The sequence below is a fragment of the Panulirus ornatus genome, chromosome 2 (genome assembly GCF_036320965.1).
Source record: "Panulirus ornatus isolate Po-2019 chromosome 2, ASM3632096v1, whole genome shotgun sequence".
Lineage (NCBI taxonomy): Eukaryota > Metazoa > Arthropoda > Malacostraca > Decapoda > Palinuridae > Panulirus > Panulirus ornatus.
The window spans coordinates 102,360,310-102,380,853 of NC_092225.1; the positions used below are offsets into that span (position 1 = coordinate 102,360,310).

General features: G+C 40.8%; 1 non-coding gene across 1 annotated transcript; it reads right to left on the reverse strand.

Annotated features, from left to right (window-relative positions):
• Positions 1–20,209: 20,209 nt before the first annotated feature.
• On the reverse strand, positions 20,210–20,281 carry TRNAQ-CUG (transfer RNA glutamine (anticodon CUG)). The gene has a single exon. It is a non-coding gene; the product is annotated as a tRNA-Gln (tRNA).
• Between the last annotated feature and the right edge of the window lie 263 nt (positions 20,282–20,544).

A 20,544-nucleotide genomic window follows, 5' to 3' on the forward strand; every position in this document is an offset into this window, starting at 1 on the left:
GCCCCACGCCTACCATCATTGCTCATATACACTCTTCGTCTGCATCTGTCCTTATTAGTTTACTATTATCATTCTCTTGCCACTCCTTCATCCATGATTCTCCTGCCACAACCTCATCCATGATTCTTCTGCCACTCCTTCATCCATGATTCTCTGCCACAACCTCATCCATGATTCTTCTGCCACTCCTTCATCCATGATTCTTCTGCCACACCTTCATCCATGATTCTTCTGCCACACCTCATCCATGATTCTTCTGCCACTCCTTCATCCATGATACTCCTGCCACTCCCTCATCCATGATTCTCCTGCCACTACCTCATCCATGATTCTCCTGCCACAACCTCATTCATGATTCTTCTGCCACTCCTTCATCCATGATTCTTCTTGTCACTCCCACATCTATGATACTTCTGCCACTCCCTCATCCATGATTCTTCTGCCACTCCCTCGTCCATGATTCTCCTGCCACTACCTCATCCATGATTCTCCTGCCACTCCCTCATCCATGATTCTCCTGCCACAACCTCATTCATGATTCCTCTGCCACTCCTTCATCCATGATTCTTCTGCCACTCCTTCATCCATGATACTCCTGCCACTCCCTCGTCCATGATTCTCCTGCCACTACCTCATCCATGATTCTCCTGCCACTCCCTCATCCATGATTCTCCTGCCACAACCTCATTCATGATTCTTCTGCCACTCTCTCATCCATGATTCTTCTGTCACTCCCACATCCATGATACTCCTGCCACTCTCTCATCCATGATTCTTCTGCCACTCCCTCATCCATGATTCTTCTGCCACTCCCTCATCCATGATTCTCCTGCCACTACCTCATTCATGATCCTCCTGCCACTTCCTCATCCATCATTCTCCTGCCATTACCTCAGTATTGCTTCTCTTGCCACTTTCTCATCCTCTCCCCTTCGTTTTCATTTTTTTACACTCAAAAACATTCTTCTCCTATGCAGAATTATATGATAATGATTCAGATAGACTCGCTATTGTTGCTATATAACAACTGATAGGATAGACTGCTATTGATTTTCCAATAATGTTTAATGTGTTCCCGGTCAATTCACCATAACCAGCTGCGATTGAATATGTAGTTACTCATGAATCACTGACCTAAATCTTTCTTGTTCATTCATTGTTAATCAGATGGGCATACCGCTTGAAGTTCTTACATAAGCAGAATTATAGACAGCTATCATCTCATTGAATTAAATGAGCTGGATCTAGGCATATCCGCCTTCACTTGAAGACGTGTTTACAATTCTCTGAGACTGGTGGAAGAACTGATATATGGCAATTATTTCTGTCGCCACTGTGGAATTAGTGACATATAGCATGAATTCTGTTGTGCTCCGCCCTTAGAACTGAGTTGACCAATCACCTGGTGCTAAGAGATGACGTCACAGTAGAGCTCCACCTCTACGTATGAGTCGACCAATCATTAGGTAGTATTCTGTGACGTCACATGTAAACACGCCTCAGCTGTGTCCTGGTTGTTGTGCTGGCTATACCACCACTGTTGCATAGTTCAGTATTTCCATGTTCTGCCGTATTTGTCATAAATCCCACAAAATACAGAGGACTTGGCTGATTTTGACACATTAACTAAAATTAAAATGACATTCGTATTTCACTCATGAACATATTTCACCAGCTGTTATCTAAGAAATAGATAGATTGAAAAAGTATAAGCTGTAGTGGACAAAGCGAATACAGAATAACAACAAGCCAATGGCGTATTTCAAATTCCATTAGCTGTTCTTGTTGTCGCTGATTTCAGTTTCTAATGTCTCTAATTACATCTGTAATGTCTAACGATTGCGTTCCGGACACCACTGATTTTTTTTTTTTCAGTTTTGGAATCTTATGTGTGGGCTAACGTAGTAACGAAAAGAAAGTCTTCGACATAGTATGCATACGGAAGGGCAATTACTGTTTGCCTGTCTATTAAGTCATTACTACAGAGTCCAAGCGATAATTGACAAAATAATTTTGATGAAGCAGGCTTTAGCTGCATGTGGTCATACACAGCTTTCTGGGAAAGAGAGAGGCGGAGCTGGACGTGTCATAAAGCAATATGTGGAACTGTACGAGTGGGTCGCCTTACGTTAACATACGTTTTCTATTCGTACTTGATTTACCTGTTGCCCTTCTCACTTTCCCTGTCTGTTTCTTCTCTGTCGGTCTTCATTACTCTTAATGATCGTCCAATCTTGTCTTCGTTAAAATGCAGTAAAGTGGGGGAGGGGGGGAGGGGGGCAAGGCATCTTGCAGAACTCCCAGACAAAACCACAAGCTATGATCCTTTTTGAGAGCACGGCAGACTCAAGTAAAAATATAGATAGCTAGAAGAAAGTATAGTTTGCATGTATGGTGTGCGTTTTTGCTTCAGTGGTCATTTAACAGTCGACAACACATATATCAACTATACATATATACATAGACAAGTCTTCAGATCATGATCATGATATAATGATATTAGATATATCACGAACATGCACATCTGTCAGCATGATACACGTCATTTACATATTTCATACCTACTGGCTGTTATTCTAAGCAATTACTCCAAAGTTGAGAAAACATTATACATCGTAATGACACTGGATATGGACATACAAGACACATAAAGAACAGGAAGAGACACAGGAGCGATTATGTCAAATCCAAACGTCCTGCATAGACATGGGACCTCCGCTCTGTAACCTGAACGTCTCACTAATTCCCGGTCAGATGATAGCATATAATGAGAACTTTAAAAAAAAAAAATCTCACCTCTGAAATTCATGATAAAAACACAAGATACCAGTAGACAGAGACACAAGGACATCTTAAAACACTCTCGGATTATCCGTCAGCTGCAGCAGCAACACCAGTAGATAATAAGTAGATATGAAAACATGGGTTTCTAGGTGTTTCACATAACCATCAATAATTTATTAACACTGAAAGGACACAAAAGAAAAATAGCAGTTTAGAAACTGTTCTCGTGTGTAAGAACGAAACAACTGATGGAGAAATAAGGGAAAAACAGAAGAAAGGAAGAATGTGAGTGAGTGAGAATGAGAGGAGACTGTGGTGGGAGGCAACGCGTTTTATGCGTTGCTGTTGGTTTTTGTGCCTGGACCGGGCTGTAGACACTCTCTTCCCCAACGTGCTTCTTGTTTACTTAACTACTCACGCGCCTCCCGTTATTTTTATTTTTCTCCCCTCCTCGTGTGCTGCACCCGTGTCCTCCTCCTGCCTCCCGCACCAGGTGTGAAGGGAGGGGAACACAGTCGCAGCAAGCGCTGAGGACGTGCTTTCTTTTTTTACCCTCTCGTATAATGCAAGGGGAGGGAAGGGAGTAGTGCCCGAATGAAAAATTCATTACCAAAGTCTGGAACGTGTATGTAATTTTAGTGTATCGATCGATAATCCTCTTCTGGCTTGAGGCAACGCCGTGTTTCGTAATGTGTGCTGGGCGGCGGTGGAAGCTTGTGTAACTTACCCACATGTGCAGTACGGAGAGAGAGGGCTGGGGCCCTCATTTCTGTGTGTGCATGTGTCAAGAAATAATTGGTACTGCTCAGCTGCAATAGTATGTGTAAGAAGGCGTTGTATATATATATATATATATATATATATATATATACACACATATATGTACACAGCCCTGTATGCTTAGTAGCTATATATCGCCGGGTTCTGAACAGCTAAAATTTGATTTTGAGTTGTGTCACAAGCTCGTTGAATGTTTCGTGCACTGCTACCCCATCCTGTGGGAGGTGGAGCAAAAGAGAATAACATTCTTAAAAGGTCCAGGACCTCAGTGACTTGGAAATCATAAGTAAAATAATGAAAGAAACTTAACAAGTTTACATGGTAGATGGACTAAATGTTTACAAGAATTGAAAAACAGTGAATTGATCATGTATCAAGATAATATAAAACTTAAGACAATGACAATAAGCAAAATTAGGAAACTTTTTAAGTATCCTAGGTAAAACACTGTAACGCTAAGGAAGAATAATTTCCGAACTACCTAGTCTTATAAACAATCAAACATATCGTTGCAGGGTGTAGGAATGAGTTTGTTGTCAAATTTTACATTTGTTCTGTTCATTATCAACAGGAGGGACGAACATTATCAATAGCCTAGCCCGTGCCGGCCGACGGCAACATTATGGTGCCTACTGGTCGTGTTGGTGGGACCATATACAAGGATGTGGTTCGTCTTGCGTGACATCATGGTGATGGTTGCATTAGCTGGCCTTAATTTCACGTCTTAAGACAGATTTTTCTTATTCAATGTTCTCTCTGTCTTCAGAGAACTCGCAAGTAGACGTAGGAGGTAATTAACTTCATCAGTCAAGACAAAAGTTTCTGCTAAATTCATTATCTTTAGCAAACATTTGACACGTGTGTGTGTGTGTGTGTGTGTGTGTGTGTGTGTGTATTAGTTGATTATGATATGCTTGTCTTTCCCAGGTTGGTAGTGAGCAAAGACGTTACTAGCCTGTTTAACTTCATTCTGATTTTCGAGTTAAGTTCCTCGCTAACCAGTGTTTCATAGACAGTGTTACGGTCCTGTGCAAGTATACAACATACGCGCCTCACGCACTTAACGCACTCCGGAAACACAGACGAAACGTGAGAGATATGTGCGTCCGAAGATAGATCTTGATAGGAGGCATTTCGTCGCCAGATGTCCCGAGGCTATATCAAATATATGTCAAATTCACAGAAATAAAGGAAAATACAAGAACTGCAACAGGATCATCCAGTACAACCGCTGCAGCAAGTTGATTATAATGTCCAATGTTAGGTGTCCCGCCCACCCGTTGCCATGTCACATATGCCAGGTGTCCCTGTCCGCACACCTGCTGGCTTGCTGCTGTTGTCTAACCTCACTCACTCTCCCACTTGGGAATGACATATAACAGCGGCACATTAAGCGGCGGGGTAAACGACCGTACAACTGATGGTAAAATGAAGTTCTCTCACTCGCTAACTTGCTGTGAAACAACACCTTTGTTAGGTGCTGTGTTAAACATAATTCTAACCAGATGCGAACACGCTCTCTCTCTCTCTCTCTCTCTCTCTCTCTCTCTCTCTCTCTCTCTCTCTCTCTCTCTCTCTCTCTCTCTCTCTCTCTCTAGTGTGTGTGGCTTAAGATCACTAAAATTGTCAGACATGGTCACTGATGTTCTGGAGTAAAAATTTTGGTATACGGATATACAGTTCGTTGGGATTAAGCCTCTGAAACACGGACTAACACACACACACACACACACACACACACACACACACGACTCATAAACGCACAAACAGCGAAATATATTATGGTTCCAAGTTTATATTTATCCAGATAAACACAGCCAAATTAGAAAGACATTCAGAGATACAGACATCGTGGACACTGGCTAAATCTCCATACACTCGGACTTATAAACAATCTTGTCTTGTTAGAGTCCATGACTTGTAGCTATGATTTTGGATTGAAGTTAGACACGATGACCAACCACGAACACATATACAGTACACTAGCGAACGATTCGACGCTCTTTTTAAACTGAAAAGAAGCATTTGTCAACTTTGTTAAACACATGAATTAATCACAAACGAAGAGGCGCAAAATGCGTGTTCTGACGTTAATAAGAATAAAAATAAAAGTGGTAGAATATGATTTTCAAATAAGGTTTTTGATTGACTTATGACCGCTCGAACTGAAGAGTTCGAACGGCCAAGATTCATAATGATATAGAGTTTATGTGATTGTACACGATGTACTGTGGCTGCCAGTTGCTTATTTGGTGTGGCAGACGACTGTCGATTGCGAGAGACGGAGTGATGGCAACATCAGTAACGGACTTTCCCAGGGTAGGATTATTTAGATTGGACTCGCCCGTTTCATTGTTCTATCGGTATTGTAAGTAAAACCTTTAATACTGGATACTAATTCAGCTACGTACTATAGAACTTAATGGTGCGAACCGCTAGATGTTCATAGCGTAAAGTCATATAGCGAAAACTTTAAGCATGTTTACTTTTAGTGTTGCTGACATTACTGGCTTCGAATTATTGATAGGTTATTATTCCCGGGGTCCTCAGTGTACGTTACACAATAATCACCTATTTGCAGTTATAGATTCGTACTGTACGAGGGAGGAATTATATATATTCAAGCGGGCCCCATCTCTTGAACTTTTTTGTGCTAATAGTGAGTGATTGCGTATGTATGTTCATGGTTGCAGTTACCCTCTACTGATTATCACCATTCCAAAGTTAGAAATGCATATCAGATATCTATATTGACGCTAAATCCGTTAACTTATTTTCTAAACTGTCTTGTCAATAAGGTTAAGTTCAAATCCTGTTCGGTCGCCTACTTTATTCTTGCTTGGTGCTGTCTGATTATATCATGCCTATGTCGTTCGATTTGGTGACTTTCAACTGCCCAGTGGTCATGGCATACAGAAATCGCTACATACATGTTTGATATACATGTGTGATGAACTGTATATGTATGTTGGTGGATTCGGTGGGTTATCTCGAGCCAGACTGTTAACTTATCGCAAACATTCAGGATGGAAAACATGGTGACTGAATTGAAGGTTTATGCTATGATACATTATCAATCATACTATGATCTGTAAGAATATTCGAACGTGCAATGAGGAGTTTCTTGGTTCTGTGGCTTTGAGATATATTATGGCCTGTGACAACGTCGGTTTAAAACCACCAACCGAAAAAAGGGAAAAAATCAAACACCTTCTTCAGGCTTTCACTGTTCAAATAGCTCTAGACATGAAAGTGAAATATTTAGTGTATGCATTTTCATGTTATCTGATTGAAGACTCTCGTTCAGATTTTATTGCAGCCAGTATGAGGAAGATTAAATCAGTCCCACATACTAATCAAATCTATATGATGATGCACGCACTTCCTCAGTCACTGAAATATATTGCAAATCATATCTAGCTTTTAGATACATGGTTATATAAATGAATATATATATATATATATATATATATATATATATATATATATATATATATATATATATATATATATATATTGTGTGTGTGGGTGTGTAAATACACTAAGAAATGAAGTGATATAAGATACTAATGTCACTGGGATATGCAGTTTATAATGATTAACTAGCATCAAGACCATTGTCATAATATCGTAGCAAACACTAAGTACATTTCTCATTTTTAATCACGTAACTTTGTGATCGAAGAGCGTGAACATTCTATTGAGTTTTATAACCTCCCTCGTTTAGCAAGCAGCCCTTGGAAGCCGGGAGCCAGGCCTAGGGGGAGCCGGGAGCCTAGGGGAGCCGGGAGCCTGCCTGGGGGAGCCCGGAGCCTGGGGGAGCCCGGAGCCCGGGGAAGCCGGAGGGGTGCCGGCGGGAGCGTCGCCCTCATGAGAGAGACGCGGCTTATGGCGCCCTGTTGTGGGAAGGCTGTTGGGGTCGCGTTAGGGTCCTCGTGGGACACTGGTCACGATGTTTACCTGCCTACCGGTCGGTGTGGGAGGGAGGGAGGAAAGCTGCCACTGAGTGCCAACCAAGGCGTGCCAGCCAGTGCCGGTGGTGGTGGTGGTGAGGGGGTGGGGAGTGATGTGGGGGTGAAGCTTCCCCCACCCACATCCTCCTCCCCCAACCGAGCCGCTATGAATGGACTCTCTCTCTCCCCTCTCATCCCCCCCCCCCCTCCCTCTCCTCCGACTGCTGTAGTTTGAACGTACCTGTAATTTTGTAATTTCGTCCCTGAGTGATTGCCGTTAACAACCTGGTCGTGACACAGAGTCAATTTGATATCCAAGGAGAGACTATATTTGACCTTTGGTGTGATGATGATCATTATATACTACAGGTTCAATCATCTCTATCCTTTGATTTCCCCTTCAATTGATTTTCTAAGACTTTTTTTTCGCTTGCATCTCAATTTAACTTTTTCTTCAGTCATATAATGTTAGTTGTTTTATGCTAAAACGTTTGATCAACACAAAACTGTGACTCGATGATTGAACTTTCTATAAAAATTCGATCGCTACACTGGGCTGGGCTGGGCTGGGCTGACGACCATGGCTGGGGCCAAGAACGCGTGCGTGGCGGAGTGCAAGCAATTCATTCTTCCCTGAAGCTTCTTCAGATTACCGTGGATGCCTCCTTGACCGCGCTGGAATTTAACTTTCATGGAGAGATTTTAGCAACTGTTAACGTGTAAATAATAACAATAATGAGAGTGATAATGACTGATAAGAATTATGATAATAAAAAAAATAGTAACACTAACAATATACTGCTACTACTACTAGTAGTAGTAGTAGTAGTAGTAATGATAATAATAACGATAAATAATGACAATAATAGTTAAACCATATTACTGAAGGAATTACAGGATGTTTATGTACACGTCAATTGACCCCCAGCTGGTGTGAGAGGGAGGGGGTTGCTGGCTTCGTTCCTCACACCAGCTGCTGTCTTCACGCAAACAGAACGTTATGAACAACAGACCAAAGATCTGTACATCTTTGTCATCTCATTGCAAAGAAAGATATATTCTCTTAACTGTAAGCAAAATAGTGATGTATTCTATCGAGAGCAATTACTCTTTCATCTTGCGTTTCTCCTCAACCATGTTCTATTAGAATCACAGCAGTAGGAGTGATTGAGGGTTGATGGTTGTGTTGTCTTGTTTGAGGATAGGCTCAATATATATATATATATATATATATATATATATATATATATATATATATATATATATATATATATATATATATATATAGATAGATAGATATAGATAGATATCCCCGTATCATCATCTATCTGTTTCCCATGTATTCTTTTGATCTAAAATCGTTTTGTCTCACAACAATACACAGTTATCATCTCTCCCTGTTCATTATTGTCGTCACCTTATCGGTACATCAACGTTGATCTCTTTCGTAAATCGTCTGATTGTTATCTCTCATCTCAGTTTTCCGACTCCACCATCTTAGCTAACATGAAAGGCATCGTATCTAAGGGTTACTATTTTCAATCAATAAGAAAGTTAAAAGATAGAAAATGACTTCAGCGAAACATAAGAACGATCATAATATTATTAAGAAATTTCCAGCGAAACATAAGAATGATCATAATATTATTAAGAAATTTCCAGCGAAACATAAGAATGATCATAATATTATTAAGAAGTTTCCAGGGAAACATAAGAATGATCATATCAAGAAGTTTGCAGACTTTTTACATAAGTTATTTCTTGTAAGAGAATGTGAAACTACCTCCACTGCCAACTCTTCAGGGAAGAGGGAATTTTTCCCAATTACCGTAGTTATACAAAAACATATGATAACTGAAGAACGACTCTCAAAGATATTCATGATGAAACGCTTCTCCTCAGCTGAATTGGACTGATGTCGGGACATCATTTACACGGGTTGCTGGAGCGTGTGTATATAGACAGCCGTGACATAGTTGTGGGCCGAGGGTTATGTTGTCCTGTTGAGGAAAGGTTGTTAGGTCGCCTCCTTGGTCCCAGTGCTGTACACGTGGAGGAGTGAAGGAGGAGGAGGAGCATCGACCACATGTGTGTGTGTGTGTGTGTGTGTGTGTGTGTGTGTGTGTGTGTGTTCAATTTCCTGTACGTGTTGTTGGCTGTGGATCAGTACTGTCTCACGTCGATCGGTCACTTTTGTCATCTACTCTCCAGGTGTAATTGATTGATCATTGTCTCGTACCATCCACAATCATTCCTTATCTATTTATATTTGACCTCACTACACCCCATCCTTCTTCATCAGCGACTACACATCATCTCTCTCTTCCATTAACTCTCTAACTAATCCCCAAGTGTCATTTAAAACGCTTAATATTTGTCTTCTGACTTTATATGAAAATAAATGACAATAGATTGACGGCTAAGTTGGTACCTGCCTGAATCAATTTTCGAGGAAAAACTGGATTCAATTACAGGACTGAAAGATGTTGACAACGAATTCAAATATTCTTAAAATCTTATCATGTTAGTAAATGTTTTATAGTCATTTCGCACACAAAACTTATGTATAAACATTCCAAATTTTCTGTCAGCAGCACCACACTACTAGATAGGAAGACTTATTTCTTCATAGGTGTGATCAACATCAAAATACAAATATTTGTCGTACATAATTTCAAATATTTGTCGACGATAATTTCCCTACCCTACATTCCCTACATTCATGTCATCTGAGTTATATTTCATCACATTCGAAAGAGTGTATCAAAGTTGCTGGATCGTGTTTATAGGCCCGTGACATGGTTGAGAGTGAGGGAGGATGGTTATGCCGTCCTGTTGGAGATGGGTTGTGACGTCGCCTCTCTGGACCAGTGAGTGACATGTGCCAGTCGGAGGAGGAGGAGGAGGCAGACGGTCAGTTGAACATGGGTGCTACGTGGGGGAGTTTTTTTTTTTTTTTTATTCATGTGGCCTCAATTATTATTTCATATACTTCATATTTCATCATCTTCATCATACATATGTACCATCTAGGCTCTCAATATGTCAAACTACGGTGAGGGATACCACCAAACAGTGTGTCACGTTGCCAACTAGATCAATCATTACTTACTAGAAGTATCAAATATTCTAGATATCTTAACTTCGGTAAAACACATCCTTTAATGCTAGACAAAAGAAAAAAAGATCGTGATAATGTATCATATCCAGCAACTTTATTGACAGTAATGAATTAATGCTCGTCAAAAGACGCATTTTTTTTTTTCAGCAAATTCCATAAATATCATAGCTTTAATATAGCTGCTGAAGCGTATATACAGTTGTGGGTCGATTGGTTATGTTGTCCTGTTGGATAAGGTTGTGAGGTCGCCTCCTTCTGTCAGCGTTGGACACGTGGGTGTGAGGGAGGACTGCACTACGTATGTGTGTAAAATGAATAAGCAGATATATATAGCAGTTTATTGGGTGTAGGCAGCCGTTTGTGTGTGTGTGTGTGTGTGTGTGTGTGTGTGTGTGTTTTGCTCTCAGTTCCTGATATATATATAACTCCCCAGATTTTCAATTCCCACGATTTCTTTACTATCTGCTAAACATACATTTCTCCAAATCATCCTCCATGTCTATATTCACAGTTTACATTAGCCAGCCATACACCATCTAATCTCATTACAGACCATAGCCACCATCTCTCCCAACTCACTATTCCGCAATAGTCTTCATCTTCTATCAACCAGTTACCACCTGTTCATATCTGTTTCCTCACTCTCCAGTCCCATCTAAGTTCCTCAATACTCCATCTGTTTGTTGTCAACTTTGCCAAAGAACAGTAAACTTGAAGTCTTCGGCTATCTGCATCAGTAATAGAATTCATGTTAGGCTATAATCTCAAACTTCGGTAAAACATATTCTTCAACAGGAATATAACAGGAAAATATGTTTTCAATGTTTAGTAGTTATTCCAGTGCATTTGCTGAAAATCCCTCCGTTGGCAACTTATTACCGGGAGAGAATGCCTTCCTAACAACTCCTACAGAGGCACAACAAAGTATAATGAATATTTTGTTCTGATTATAATGAATTACGAACAAAAGAAAATCATCGAAATCAGAACGATGTCAAAGTTGCTGATTCATTCATGTATTGAGCGGAAGAGACAATGGTTGAGGCTCAACAGTTATGTTGTCCTGTTGGAGAGAGGCTATGACGTCGTCTCTTTATCCCAGTGTACGACATGTGCCAGCGAAAGAAAGTGCGTGCGTTCCATCTAACAGAAAAGTCGTCGGGTGTCGTCTGTCAAGTTACAGTGAAGTACAGCATATTTACATGTCTTGATGCCAACGGGTTCAGTCAGTCTGTACGAAAGAATATTGCGAGAATATTTTTCAAACTTTGATTCACCTTAACCTTCGATAGTGAGAGAATAGCTGAGGATATTTACGGCATTTATTATCATTATTATATTATTATTATTATCATCATTATTATTATTATTAGTATTATTATTATTATTATTATCATTATTATTATTATTAATATTAGTATTATTATTATCATTATTATTATTATTTTCATTATCATCATTATAGTTTTAATGTACAAGTTATTCCACTTATAAAGTGGTTACATCTAAATATAAGAATACTTTTGCTGTCAACTCGCGGGGATATAATTCCTTCCTCCTGACTTTCGCACTGGTACCAATAACTTATAACAAAGAACCTCCAAACGTCTTCAGTATTTTTCTTCAAGAGAGACTTACATACTTGGCATTATTTACAATGGTAGCTGGAGAGTGTGTATTGACCCGTGATATGATCGTGGGCCGAGGGTTGTTATGCTTTCCTGTTGAAGAAAGCCCGTGAGGTCGACTCCTTAGCCCAATGTTGAGCACGTGGGGAGGTTCCAACGTTGAATATATATATATATATATATATATATATATATATATATATATATATATATATATATATATATATATATATATATATATATATATATATATACCCCTAGAGTATGCGAGAAAGAATTCTACCTCCGTATTCCCTGCGTGTCGCAGAAGGGAGACTGAAGGAAGCGAAAGTGGTGGGTGTTGGAAACCCACTCCTCCCCCAACCCCTTCTTGTATTTTAGTTCCTAAAAGATTATACAGAAGGAGGAGGCAAGCATGGACGCTTATTCTCCTCGACGTGCGGTCAGTGGACTCAGAGCATGTGAAGCGCCCGGGGTAAACCATGGAAAGGTGTGTGTGGCCTGGATGTGGATAAGGGAGCTGTGGTGGTGGTTTCCGTGCATTACACATGACGGCTGGAGACGGAGTGTCAGAGGATGATGGGGCTTTTCTTCATCTGTTCCTGTTATCTTGGTAACGCGGGGAAACAGCGACTGTGGAAAAAATTTATCTACTTTTCTGTCTATCTATCTATCTATCTATCAGACTATCTCCTTTACCCCGTTTCTCCCTCTGTTTCCTCTTAAAACCAGTTTCTTGGTATTCGTTGTTTCAATCTATGATATCAGTATATCACTCGAGCAATCTCTTAGTATTTATGTCTTGCTAATATCACCTTTGCTAACCATTGCTATGATGTCATCCACGTCAACCATTCGTAGTCACTACCTCATCAATCGTCTCCTTTTTCAAACATCTCCCCTCACCATCTCCTGTGCCATTTGCATCTTAGGATGTCATACGTCTGGCAACTTATGGTACCAGGAATGACGTAACATTTAGGTGATAGCGTTGCCAACTAGATCAGTAACCTCAGGAAATCATTCAGTGAAACCGAAATCCACGACAGTACAATAACATAAATGTTTATGACATCAATACTGTCTTCCAGTTATCATACACATAATATTTACATTATTATTATCTGAAATTCAACCAACCTGTAGAGTTCATTATTCATTTTTACCTTCCGCACAACAGATCAAATGTGATTAAGATCAAAGCATTATCAAGATCACTGGAGTGTGTTTACAGAATGATGATTTGATTGAGGGTTGATGGTTATGTTGTCCTGTTGGAGATAGGCTATGACGTCGCCTCTTTGGCCCAGCTGTCGTCGACATGCCTGTAAGACGACGACCAGGGGGAGGAGGAGGAGGAGGAGGAGGAGCGGGAGGAGGCGCTAAGTGGAATAATTGTATGGGTGAGGGGTGGGTGGAAGGGGTTTAGTTGGGCATCCTCGCTTGTGCTTCGTCTCCTAACCCTGATATATCCCACATCTTAATCGGTTGTGTAAGTACGATCTTAAATCTCTTAAATTTAAAAGTCGTGAGTCAATCATTTCATGGTGCAGTAAAGAGATAGCAGGCTTAGGGTGATGTATCCAATTAAGTCAATGAAAACTAATGAAAAGATGAGAAATGGACCTAGATTGGATGACTTTTCTCGACTGTCTTTTCAACAACAAAGTCATCATATGAGCATCAAAATGGATATCATTAATGTCGGCATATATGTTCATATTGTGCAATTATTTACATGTTAAATGTTAACGTGTATAGCTAAAAATTCTCTTCTGGCAACTCGCTAGGAGTGAGTTCTTTGCTAACCTTCACAGATGTACATGAACGTATGATGAGCAGCTTTGAACCGCCATTAGGTTTCCTTCATCAGAAGACGCTGTTTTCAGCTAGTTTTCATCGGTCACGGCATCATAAAGATTTCTGGAGTGTGATATAGTTGTGGGCCGAGGGTTATGATGTCCTGTTGAGGAAAGGTTGTGAGATCGTCTCCTTGGCCCAGCGTTGGACATGTGGAGTGACCAGGAATAAATGAAAAATATATACTTTTGTATATGTTTGTGAGTTGATAAATTTAGAATCTTACTTCCTTCCTAAGCCATTGTCTCCTGTCATTTACTGTCTCCTACAGACGCGTCATTCTCGTTACTCCTGGAATTTTAGTCAGTCTGTCTAGCTAACTCTGGCTCCTCTCAATACTACTACTGTCCATTGCTGAGGGGGTCGTGCTCCTCACCCCTTCCTTCCTTGTGACTATTTCATCAAACGTCTTTCTCATGAATCATCTCTCCTCACCATCTCTAGGGTTATCGTACGCCTGGCAGCTTACGATGTAGTAAGGTCACCTCAGGGACGGCGATGCCAGTTAGTTCAATAATACTTAAGAAATTATTTGAATTTGCACTTAGACTCTAATAATGTACACTCTTTGAAAAATATAGATATAAGTTTCATGCTCATTCTAGGTAGAAAATGCGTGTATAGATAGATATATTACGATTATCTTTGCTGGCAACTCAACGATTGAGAATTCCTTCCTAACCCCCACAGTGTTACAATGGAATGTCATGAATAACATTCGTCATAATGCATCACCAGATCACGATGCGTCTCAGTTAAATTCCATGATAATCGGTGCATTATAACGATCGTTGGAGTCGTGGATGGTTATGTTGTTCTGTTGGGTCTGGCTGGGAAGTTCACCTTTTTGACCCAACGTGTGACATGTGCCGGGTAGCGGAGTGTGTGGTGGCGGCCAGTGTGGCGTATGTATAATTAATTACTTTCTGGGTTACGGGGAGAGTTTTTTTTTACTGCACTCGTGTTGCCCTGGCTCACAGATGTGTATACATGTACCATATCTTTACTCCTATGTGTGTACACACACACACACACACACACACACACACAGGTGCCCATTTTCCCATTTCATCGACCGATTACGGACCACCTGCGAAGACGAGAATTCGAACATCTGTAGGTTTGACTCAGGAGGCCCGTGTGTGTGTGCGTGTGTGTGTGTGTTAGTCTCTATCTCATCAACCGTCTAGTTCGTCACTATCTCCAGTGCCATCTGAGTCTTAGGTTGTCCTAACTGGCAACTTTTGATACAACGAAGGACAACTCCCTCAGAGGCGGCGGGTGTCAGCTAATTCAGTAATACTGATGAAAATCATTTGGTTCTGATCTCGGACTTCAGTTAAACATAATCCTCAAAGGTAATATGAGAGAGATTTGATCGTATATTTGCTTATGATGTAGTTATTTCAGACTCAAAACTACTGGAGTAATATCTTAAGAATTCATCTGTTGACAACTTCCCAGGAAAAATATTCCATCCTAACAAATGTTGTATAAACAGAATAACACGTAACTGCAATGCATTAATATATATATCTACAATGATATCTAGGCTAAATCAGGGAATCAAATAAGGTTTTTCGACCGTTTAAAGAATCTGAGATGGTTTAGAGTTGATGGTTATGTTGTCCTGTTGGAGATAGGCTGTGACGTCGCCTCTTTGGTCCAGTGGGCGACACATGCCATGCCAGAGAGGACTAGGAGACAACGTGGAAGTGTATGACGACGACAAGAAGCTGTTATGTATATGAACCACATTCGTAAAATGTTCTGCTTCTCAAAGGTACAGTGATGAATGTCAACTTAAGGAAGTGATGCCATATCAAACAAAATGTAAGGTTATATTTTGGGTCACTTAACCTTAGAGACTGAAATAAGACATTGTATCGATACCATCATATTCGTTATCTTTATTTTCGTGATGTCATGCACTAAAAGATCATATGAATGTACGAAAATTCCTATCTTTGCAAGTGCCTTGGAGAAGCTCTGAACAATTAGGCTGTTGTGAAACTATAAAATAAACATCTGAACGTCGTAAGTAATTTTTCATCCAGAGAGCTTCCGTTCTCAGCGACGTATGATCAACACTATAGCAATACACAGATTGTGACCCGAGGGTTATGTTGTCCTGTTGAGGGAAGGTTGTGAGGTCGCCTCCTTGGCCTAAAATTTTGACACGTGAAGGTGGGTGGGGAAGGGGAATGTGTGTGTGTGTGTGTGTGTGTGTGTGTGTGTGTGTGTGTGTGTGATAACTAATTATGTGTTACGGGGAGGTAATCATGTCTTGCTTCGCCTCTTGACATATGTGAAGAAAAAAATAAAAACAGCCTTAGCTGGGTATACCCGAGTGTAGTAGGATGAATAGCTGGGGTTGGCTGTGGGTCGACGGTTGTCGTCCCCGGGATGAGAGATCGGGCGGGCCGATGCAAAAATCATGGTCACCGACGCAAACTAACGTACGGTTTGCTGGATTCCGAAGTCCGTGGGTGTGTCACGGGAAGAGAGAGAGCTTTCCACCCGTCTTGCCCCATCCCATAACCTTGTATATATGTACTATATATCCTTACTCCTATGTAGGTATAGATACACACATACCTTGGTGGCACTACGGTTTTCGATTCGGTAAGCCACAACGTCATCACACAGCCATCGACCTGGTACTACGGGGGGGTCTGGGTCTCGTGGCTGGTCCCCTTCTGACCGGGCGACACCCATCAAACCGAGAGCGCTTTAGGGGAGCCACGTCAACATCACTACACCTGATATGTGGTGCATCACGCGCGCCAAGATGAATCCGCGCTGATTCCTCATCCTTATCAACACACATTTGCTAGGCTAGTGTGTGTGTGTGTGTGTGTGTGTGTGTGTGTGGCCATTAGGTTGCCTGACTCCGTTCTGTCTTCCCATTTACTTCGTTCCTCAAACCTCCGTCTCTTTCCTGTGTATGTCTTATTGATTGTCTTATCAAAGGTTTCATACTCCTACTTTCTATTTCTCTTATTTCTCTCACCTCAACCCCTCCTGATCACTACTGTTTCATTAACTGTCTCATTCGCTAAACATCTTTCCTCACCATCTTCAGACCCGGGTCTGTGGATGTCATACGTCTGGCAACTTACGGTACGGTGAGGGATAAGACACTTAGGGACACTTAATACTTAAGAAAAGGGTTTCTTCTGATCTCGCACTTCATTAACAACATTCCTCAACCGTAACATAAGAGAGATACTCATGGCATCAGGTTAATTGTTCATGTTTTACGGTTACTTCACGCACAAGACGGTTTCATTAACATATAAAGAATTCATCTGTTGGCGGCTCCTCACCAGGAGAAATATCAATCCTAACCTCCAAAAAAATTTAACATGATGAAGAACTTGCACATGTAATTCATTCATCTATATGTACATTGACATGGAAGTAAAAGTTGATCAAAACCGAGGTATTGTTATGTACTTTCGAGTGTATACAGACAGACCCGAGACATGGCTGAGTGGTCGATGGTTATGTTATCCTGTTGGCGACTGGCTGTGATATCGCCCTTTTAGCCCAGTCTGCGACATGTGCCAGTGTGATTGATGGATGATCAAGTTCCTCGTAAAATGTATATAATGTATGCCAGCCAACTCAGATTTATAGAGATGTATGACATGGTTATTGAGTGTTGTCATGCGAAACGAGATTATTAGGTAAAAATTCAATCAGACCAGTTGACACAACCATTAGACATTATATCACCCCCTTTTTTTTTTTTTTAACATATTCATGGTCGTCGACTTGTCATTTGCAAAACGGTCATAAAGAAATAAGCGAAAATCCATGGGGAGAGAAATGCTTTCTAACCTCTACAGTGATACAAGAACATAAAATCAATGATCTTAACCTCATACATTGTTCTTCATCAAGAGAGGTTTCTTCTCAGCTTCATCTGATAGTTACCGTAGCATTCATTTATTCAGGTTCCAATGATCATGTAGATAGACTGGGGATACTGTGTAGTCATAGATTTATGTTGTCCTGTTCAGGAAAGGTTGTGAGGTTGCCACCTTGGCACTTTGACACGTGGAGGAGAAGAATGGAGGGGCCACGTGTGTGTGTGTGTGTGTGTGTGTGTGTGTGTGTGTGTGTGTGATTACTGTACGTGAATACTATGTAATCATGACTCACGGAGTTTTGCACTCATGTCCCTCCATTTATATATATATATATATATATATATATATATATATATATATATATATATATATATATTTTATTTTGCTTTGTCGCTGTCTCCCGCGTTTGCGAGGTAGCGCAAGGAAACAGACGAAAGAAATGGCCCAACCCACCCCCATACTCATGTATATACATACACGTCCACAGACGCATATATACATAACCATACATCTCAATGTACACATATATATTTACACACACAGACACATACATATATACACATGCACACAATTCACACTGTCTGCCTTTATTCATTCCCATCGCCACCTCGCCACACATGGAATAACATCCCCCTCCCCCCTCATATGTGCGAGGTAGCACTAGGAAAAGACAACAAAGGCCCCATTCGTTCACACTCAGTCTCTAGCTGTCATGCAGTAATGCCCGAAACCACAGCTCCCTTTCCACATCCAGGCCCCACAGAGCTTTTTCCATGGTTTACCCCAGACGCTTCACATGCCCTGATTCAATCCATTGACAGCACGTCGACCCGGTATACCACATCGATCCAATTCACTATTCCTTGCCCGCCTTTCACCCTCCTGCATGTTCAGGCCCCGATCATTCAAAATCTTTTTCACTCCATCTTTCCACCTCCAATTTGGTCTCCCACTTCTCGTTCCCTCCACCTCCGACACATATATCCTCTTGGTCAATCTTTCCTCACTCATTCTCTCCATGTGACCAAACCATTTCAAAACACCCTCTTCTGCTCTCTCAACCACGCTCTTTTTATTTCCACACATCTCTCTTACCCTTCCTTATATTACTTACTCGATCAAACCACCTCACACCACATATTGTCCTCAAACATCTCATTTCCAGCACATCCACCCTCCTGCGCACAACTCTATCCATAGCCCACGCCTCGCAACCATACAACATTGTTGGAACCACTATTCCTTCAAACATACCCATTTTTGCTTTCCGAGATAATGTTCTCGACTTCCACACATTCTTCAAGGCTCCCAAGATTTTCGCCCCCTTCCCCACCCTATGATTCACTTCCGCTTCCATGGTTCCATCCGCTGCCAGATCCACTCCCAGATATCCAAAACACTTTACTTCCTCCAGTTTTTCTCCATTCAAACTTACTTCCCTATTGACTTGACCCTCAACCCTACTGTACCTAATAACCTTGCTCTTATCCACATTTACTCTTAACTTTCTTCTTTCACACACTTTACCAAACGTAGTCACCAGCTTCTGCAGTTTCTCACATGAATCAGCCACCAGCGCTGTATCATCAGCGAACAACAACTGACTCACTTCCCAAGCTCTCTCATCCCCAACATATATATATATATATATATATATATATATATATATATATATATATATATATATATATACATATATATATATATATATATTATCCCTGGGGATAGTGGATTAAGAATACTTCCCACGTATTCCCTGCGTGTCGTAGAAGGCGACTAAAAGGTGAGGGAGCGCGGGGCTGGAAATCCTCCCCTCTCGTTTTTTTTTTTTTTTTTTTTTTTTTCAAAAGAAGGAACAGAGAATTGGGCCAGGTGAGGGTATTCCCTCAAAGGCCCAGTCCTCTGTTCTTAACGCTACCTCGCTGATGCGGGAGATGGCGAATGGTTTGAAAGTTGAAAGAAAGAGATATATATATATATATATATATATATATATATATATATATATATATATATATATATATGGGTGTGTGTGTGTGTGTGCATATTACCATGAGGAAAATGAAACACTATAAGTTCTCTTTTATGCATAGACTATAGTCTACACAGTTATATGCATATACTAAATTCGAAACCGAGCGGTTAGGTGCAAGAATCATGGTCAATGTCGAAAACCAATATACTAGCGAAGTCTAAAACAATTGAAGGTCCCACCGAGACTCGAACTCGGATTGTTGGATTCAGAGTCCAAAGTGCTAACCATTACACCATGGGACCGTGATTGAATGAATGTGTGTGTGTGTGTCTGTGTGTGTGTGTGTGTTATAGCCACCATTAGGAATATATCTACGCTACCTCACTTCGTTCCGTCTCTTCATGTACTTCCTCAAACCTCTCATGTTATTCACTCGCTATCAAATACTTTTATCGAGTTATCCGCCTGTCTATATCGTACATACTGTCACGTTACTGAATTCTATCGTTCTGATCTCTCCAGCCTCAGGCTCTCCTACTCATTGTCTCACTAGCCATAACAATTA